An 8,396-nucleotide genomic window follows, 5' to 3' on the forward strand; every position below is an offset into this window, starting at 1 on the left:
CACCAATACATGAATGAATCCTTATAAAAGGATGAATGAAATCCTAGTTGAAAAACCCTAAAGGCTAGATTAATTTAGCTAGCACCAAGTTAAAATTATAATGAACAAGACAACTTAAGCTATTATTAGCCTCATTAAATAAAAGAAAAAAGCTTTGAAGTTTAGCGTACCTGAAAAATTAAATAAATGTCCTAATTAATAAATAATTAGATAAAGTTTTGTAATTACTCCAACAAAAACTATAATTTTACTCTATTATATTAATCATGTAATTAAAAATGGTTTATATTTTATCCAATTCAAAGTTTGAAATGAAACCTTTGGACTTTTATAGTAGATTACTTGAGAATTGTTTTGGTTAGTTGGAAGAAAGTTGGCAAGTCTAAGTTATTTGATAGTCTTGATATTAGGAGATTCTAATTATTTAATTTTTTGCAAAGATTGGCAAGGAATTTAATACTAGGTTACGATTCTCAAAGCTAAATATTTGAGTATTTCTAACCAAAGCTATTTATTATCCTCATTAAAGTTGTCTCATGGGTCAATGATGTCGAATAGTATGCTAAAATCATAAATATCATCAAGGAAATATTCATCGAAGAGTTGTAAATGGGCAACAGATAGCATTTTTGGATGTTTCTTCAAATAATGGACCTTCCTTGTCCTTCTTCCATCACCTTAACCAAATCGTTGATATTTGGGTGATCTTGGTATGAATCAATCATGTGGATAAGGCTTGGGACAATGGGAAACCTCTTTAGTGTTGCTTATTTCCATCATATATTAGTCTTTATTTTATTTTCTTCTCCTTTTTCATATTTGAAAATATCACATAGCCAATATTTCAATCTTGAAGATTCTATTAGTGGTCACTTACTGGCTTCTCTTCATTTCCATTGGTGGTGTTTCATTGATGGTCTATCTCGTGAAGCTCACGTTGTTCAAAATAATTAGTAATTTTTTTAATATTTGGTGTGAATTTAGAGACAAACTGTAAGAATTTTTGTTGACAGTAAGTATGAACATGGAAATAGTAACTATTTAGAAAGCAATGAATCTTCAAAATATCTCTACAAAAACTTCTAAATATTCATTTTACAATTATTGATTTAGAGATACAAAATTGTATATCTAGAAGTTCAATTTAGAGACTCTTAAATAATTCAAGATTAAACTCTTTTCTTTGTGAATAGCAAGAAATGGTATTAAAATGTTAAGTTCTATCTCAATTTAATTAGAGCTAGATGTTCATAAAATAAAAACTCAACTCATAGAACCATCTTCATTTCTTTAGTAATTTCATGCATCATTGTCCCAAATGAGAAAAGTTCAATTCATTAATTTATGTTTAAAACACTTACTCTTGCTATTCTCAAATGTCAATAGGAGATATGTCAAAAATAGACTCATGCGTTTAATTGATTCAAATTTGATGTAGAATTAGTTTCAATTTTCTCTATTGTATTGATAAATTAGGAATTCTTGGTTGTGAGGTTACATTACATATGCAAGGCAAAGAATGACTAAAGAAGCATATCAATAAAGTGGCGAGTAATGGGATTTATATTTAACCAAGAGATATGCATAAATTTTTTACAATATCCATGAATAGATTATTCTGTTTAGATGGAAACATTGACCATTTCATTGGCACCTAGCATATACATGTCATTTGTTCTAAATGATATCTCATGAAAAAATGTTCAATACGTTGGTATGTGAGGCTAATTAGGATGAATATATATATATATATATATATATATATATATATATATTTCAAATTTTGAAAATCCTATTTCGATCTATAAGACTGTCTTTCTCATGAAATATATAAGGGTTTCCTAATATAAGAGTTACTCTTATGATAAAATTTATTATATTATTATTGAAGAATCAAAATAATTATTTTAATATGTCCCATTGTTGTAGTTAAATTTAATGTACTTTTACTTAGAAATTAAAATGAATAAATTAAAAAATATGATATGATTCTCTATTTATATTTTTTTTTTTAATTAGTTGAACACCATTAAAAAAAAGAATTTTATAATCTTTATAAAGTCATCCCTTCAAATTTAAATAATATATTGAAATTAGTACAATAATAACAAATGTCAACAAAAGCTTTTTTAGTGAGAAGTCCTCGTCATTCTGACATTAAAAGAGTGCCAGAGTAAGGGGGGCATTCCATCATTATTGTGCTACTAGTGATTAGACTTTTAACAATTGAATCCGAAGAAAAGAAGTGTTTTTACTTTTTAACCTTATTTATCTTGCAACGTTATTTATCTTGCAACGTCTGTAATCTGCGAATGTTTTGGCAGTAAACAAGGCAGGACTGTGATCATCGAGCAGTTCTTTCATGGGGGCTACTACTTTATTCCCCAGAGGATTGCAAAACACTGGCCATGACATTCTAACCTTGTCTTTGCTCACCACGCTCCTGTGTAAAATGTTCTTGTACTTGCCATTGCTCAATATCTGCCCATTTATCAACACTCCATCCTAGTCATACTAGCTCTCACAAACAAAAAGAAGATGAGAGAAAAGAAGTTTCAAGAAAAGAATAAAGGTAAAACCTGTAGTGTGTCTCCAATGTGGACAACAATGGCGTTTGGAACATGATCAACGACAACCCAGTCAGAGCCTTTGAAAACTTGTAGTCCGGAAGCTTGGTTCGCTACAAGCAGAGTTAAAGCACTCATGTCAGTGTGAGGGAGAACTCCCAGAGCGAGCTCTGGCTGAGGACATGGCGGGTAGTAATTTATCTTCATCTCCATTTCCATGTCTTCCCCACCAATCGCTTCTTTCAACGAACACGCTTGCACCCCAAGATTGATAGAAAGTGCGGAAAGCAACTTATCTCCCACGCTCAAAATCCCTCTCCCATAATCTTCACAAACTTCTCTGCAAGACCAACCAAATCATTTCTCTTGCACATCGAATTAATCATCTATCAAGCTTTTTAAAGTATTTTTGCAGTTTAAAGCATATTTTTAATTTTATTTGTTTAGGTAGTGCATAATGTAATTCAATCATTAATATGATATAAGATGAATCATTTGAACAAATCAGCACCTAGAATGTACTGATTAAATAACATCCTAGCTAATCCATACATCAAATAGATATATATACTACAACTAAAATCTCTCTGCCAAATTCTTCACCATACTCTTGGCAATAGCACCTATATCATTTCTTTAAGGCTTGCACGTTGAATTCTCATACTATATCAAATATAGGAGGGCAGAAAAAACATATTTTCAATTAAATTTAGCTAGTTCATCTAAAATAACATATATTTCTCAATAATATTTACCAGTTTAAAATAAGTCCGATATACCAATCAACACCTAGAATTTAATGTCTAGACAAAACCATAACTAATCAATACTTCAAAAAGAGATATATATACATCTAAAATATCTGTGCAAACCTCTCTTCAACACCAACTATATCATTTCCTTTACTTTTGAGCGTTGAATTCTCATCATCTATCAAATTTAAAGTATTGATACACCTTAAACAACATATTTTAAACATAATTTATTTAACTGACTAATCTGAAACCACACTAACCTTTCAAGATAATCCCTTAAACCAATAACTCATAGAATGCGCTGTTTAAACAAAACCCTAACTAATCCATAATTCAAAAAGAAAGATATACCTATAAGAGGAAGGGCATTTAGGCCAGGTGTTGAAATCCCTGCGGGAAGGAGGCCACAGCATATGGAAATAATAATCATTCCACCCCATCTTTCCCTCAATATTGTGTACCAGTTTAGTACCATAGCCTTCCAGATTGCCATCCTCAGCATTGTTGGCATACGTTTCCTTTTCTTCCTGTGGAAGATCGAAAAACTCTTTTCCCACTGTCTGCAAACGTCGGATCAAACTCTTCTGAAATTCCATGATTCACCACTTGAAATATCCCCCATTCTTGAGCTGCAGTTCCTATTTCTGCCACCGTTGGTTGGCGCAGATCAGGTGATGCGTGTAACATGGACATATCTATGAGCGGAATTTTGGCAGGAGGAGCATTGAGAGCAGACCTCTCATGATCAGCTCTGATGAACTGAGAGGGTATTGCCCCTACTCCACCATATGCAATGGATTGCACTCGAACGGCTGCCATTATATCAGATCAATATACCAACACAATGGAGGATATGTATGTTGTACTTAAACTGTGGGTATATAGTCTACTTATATAGACATTCTCGTATATGTTAATGTTTATAGCGTCCTCATATTGTAAAGCCCATTAAAGTCCTCTTTACAGAGACCAGCAGGATCGGGCAACGTGGAAGAATGAATTCCACTTGTTATACCAGTTCTCATTGCACAGACCAGAAGGATCGGGCAACGTGGAAGAATGAATTCCAATTGTTGTACCAGTCCTCGTTTCAGAGACCAGCAGAGACCACGTAGAAAATTGTCAATTACTTCAATAGATTTCAAAATTGTACGAGTTTTGTTTGGCGTACGTTAAAGCTGCTTGAACTTTTAAACGTGTAAGGTGCAGATTTGATCCATAGTGCTCGGAATGCATTTCACGCAGCTTAGAGTGTTCTTCCATCTGATATATTAATTGGTGTCTATTCTGGTTCTAAAATGGCAGTATGGATTGACTAACACGCACATTTTACACTGTCGATTTTACAATGAATGATTGCGATTAACTAACACATCGCTATCACGCTGTACCAAAGATCTATTTTGAAACCAAAATAATTTCAACCACCTACTAATAAGTATGACTGGCCATGACCTTATGTTCTTTGTTGCTTTTCGTTCAGGCTTGGGACAATGGGAATGTGAAAATTAAGGGGATGGCTGGGAATGTGAAAATTAAGGGGATGGCTTAAACAGCACACACTAAGCTGGTTTGACTGGTTAGGTGGCAGCTGTGGGCTTGTTTTTATCGTCAGCATCCGTTTCAGTTGCCAGCGACAGCGTTTGTTAAAACGGTAGTTGCCGTTTATCTTGAATTCGATGAATTCCCGAGCAACGTCAAGTGGATGGTGATCGCATAAAACATCGTCGCTTCATATTCTAACCTATATTTGTTTTATAAGCAGTGACAATGGATGCTTCAGAACAGGACATGGGTATCCATCAAACTGTAATAGAAATGCTTGAGTTCTTGTATTCCAAATGTGGAAGCATAGGCCAGGCACGTGAACTGTTTGAGCGATGCTCAAAAAATTGTGGTTTCTTGGAATGATTGATTGCAGTAAGCACAAAATGCACTTGTCAAAAGGATTTAAAAACTTTTAAAACTAGTGCGATTGGCAGGTATAAAGCCAAAGTCGGAAAACTTTGCCAGCATCCTCCCAGCCTGTGCGAAAATGGGAGCTCTACAACAGGGTATGGACATCTGATAATAGAGGATAAACAATCGAGGAATTTTGCCAGAAGTTGTCGTTGCAACTGCCCTGCAAGGCATGTATGAAGAAATTGTAAGCATAGACAAAGCACGCGAACTATTTGACAAAATGCCTCCGAAAATTGTTTGACGGAATGTCACGATTGTAGGATATGCAAGATGTGGAATCATCGATTGTCATGGAATGCCTACAGGATATCAACAAAACAGATCTGTTGAAAAGGGTTTAGAGACTTTGCGATAAAATGCAATTGGCAGGTTTAATCTTTACCAGCATCTTTCTAGTCTGTCCCAAACGGAAGATTTGGAACAGGGCATGGGCAACCATCAAAGTATAAAAGATGCGGGAATTTTCTCACGGTATGGACAATCGTCAAAGCCCAAAGGATGGCAAACTTTGGCCTTGTATTAATGGTGATCTTCTTGAGCATGTCACTTTCCCTTTTTTTCTTGTTTGATTCTTTTCTAGTAAATTTTTATTGCTTTTACTTCGAGTTCTCTTATGCTCTACAACTAGTTTCCTTACCGCCTTGCAATTTGAGCTCATGGTGGAAAAACTGTTGCTGAGGTTTGTTTTGTCAATTTTCTTCCCCTCAACCCCTCATCATTTTAACAACTACTTCTTTATGCATTAAGATTTTATTAGTTTGATTATGTGTATTTTATGTCTTTTTTGTTTTTATTTCACTATTCTAATTCTGTTTGTGTAAACAAGGATTCATAGGTTTTTCCTTGTTTCTTTGTTTTTGTTTGCATTTTGAACTTTCAATTTTTTTGTTTTTCAAGTCATACATATCCATCTCTCCTTTGATAGATTTATTCTTTAGATTTTTTTTATTTTTTTTCGGTTATGGATATATTATCAACCTTTAGTGAGCTTTGATGCTTGGTATAAGACTTGTGGGATTTGTAATGATGTTCTTCTGAGACGAGTTATTTAAATATGTAGAGTCTTTCTCCCATAATTAAATTTCTAGACTTCATATGATTTTTTTAGTAAGTATTTTGAGAATCCTCTTATATGAATACATGTTATATTTTCTTCCCAAAGTCTAACAAATACATTTTTAAAGATCTATCGTCTTCCATATTTTAGATTTCAAGTATTGTCATGTTCTTATATCCATCTTGAATTGTCCTTTGATGCTCAACTCTTTGATTTAATTTTATATTGTTTGAAGAGTTGAGTCTGTAGTCATACACTTAGTTTAGTATTTTTTTTCCCTTTAGTATTTTATCATGAACATCTTGCACTAGGTTATCATTTTCAGAACTTTCTTTTATGTCACTCTTACATGGGTGCTATTTTTATGCTTCTTTTGAAGTTTGATCCTCAATAACTCAAAGTGTTTCATTCTATTTCTATCATGACTTCAAGATAAACTTCATTGACATATTTGTTATGAAGTATCTTTGGTTACCAAACCCTAATAATTTTCAAAGACTTATTCCCTTGGGTTCAAGGATTGGTTTTTCTTTGAGTATAACACCTATAAGAAATTGAACACTCTAGTATCACTTAATCTTATGATTCTCAATATGTTGTTAGGTATCAAAATTATTTGATCCTTGATTCATATAATAGTATGGATCATGAAGAGAACTCAAACACTAAGACCGTGAGGGAATTAGATTGCTAACACCTAGCACTAAAGGTGCTTTAGAGTTGATTTATTATTTGGATTGATCACATTGTTTAGGATAAATAGAGTGTTGTTCATTCTACATAAGTTTATTGTATCAAAAGACCCATCAACACCACACATTTGTATCAAGGCATCAATCTGCTTATAGGTGGATACTCTATCATACTTAAAGTTCAAAAATACATTATTCATAATATTTATTTTCCTTTCTATTTTTGAAATGAACTTGCATAACCTTGCATTCCTTAAATGTTAGCGTCTTTTAAGAGCCTTTCTTAGAAGAATCTACATAAAGTTATCCCATATTGTTTGTTTAATATATTATGTATAAAGTATTCCCTTTAATTAAAACACCTTCAGGGACTATGAAATTGATTTATAATTAGTTAAATTAATAATGATAGCCTAGAATAGCAAATATAACAAATAAAAAATATAAATTTGATTATCTTTCTATTATATTTAATGGTTCTAGAATACATCTAAATATGATTCAAGAATAACATTAACAACATCAACAACTATAAAAATAATAAAATAAGATTTTTATACTTAAACCCACAACAAACAACTATAGATTATACAAACCTGAATAGTTGGAATCTTGCAACTTATAAAGATCATTCATCTTTGAGTGAGATTGTTATATATAGCCAATGAAGAGCGATCAACTCTTATATTTACTATAGCACCTTTTATAATGATATATTATAGCATAAGTAGTTCAAAATTAGGCATAACTTTGATTCTAAAATTACTTGGTATAAGTTTAACTGATTATTTTTAGACTAACCCATATGCAAGCTAAGAAACTCATGATAATGGCAATAAAAAGGTGATTGGAAAGAACAAAAATGTAATTTAAGATCCTAAAGTAGTGAATTTATATTAAATTGTATGTTAATATGTAGATTATCTAGATGTTATAGACTTATGAATTATTACAATGCGTGGATTTCTAAATAAAGGATTCAAAAAGAAAGTGGGTATTGACAAGGAGGTCACATGTCAAATAGTTGGCCTGATACGTGATTCAATATTGACAGTGTATAATTTCATTGAAAAAGAAAAGTAACTACTTACAGTGCATGGGTTGCTAAATAAAGGATACAAAAATAAAGTGGGTATTGACAAGGAGGTCGCATGTCATTATTAGGGATAGCATGTGAAACCTAATTAAACGATGTGAACAACAAAATAGAGTTTTAAAATAGTGCACCCAATATAAATATGACTAGACATAATAGAATTCTAGAGACTATGAAATGGATTATTTACACAATTACATGATTGATAGATAAAAAAAATTAGCCACAAAAATGTATTGGTAAAAACCTTGAGAAAATAAAAAAATT

The 8,396-nt window shown here is 32.3% G+C and overlaps 1 pseudogene; it reads right to left on the minus strand.

Annotated features, from left to right (window-relative positions):
• Positions 1 to 2,034: 2,034 nt before the first annotated feature.
• LOC131066602 (flavonol synthase/flavanone 3-hydroxylase-like) lies at positions 2,035 to 4,311 on the minus strand (annotated as a pseudogene).
• Between the last annotated feature and the right edge of the window lie 4,085 nt (positions 4,312 to 8,396).

Source organism: Cryptomeria japonica, chromosome 10 (assembly GCF_030272615.1).
Source record: "Cryptomeria japonica chromosome 10, Sugi_1.0, whole genome shotgun sequence".
NCBI classification, from domain to species: domain Eukaryota; kingdom Viridiplantae; phylum Streptophyta; class Pinopsida; order Cupressales; family Cupressaceae; genus Cryptomeria; species Cryptomeria japonica.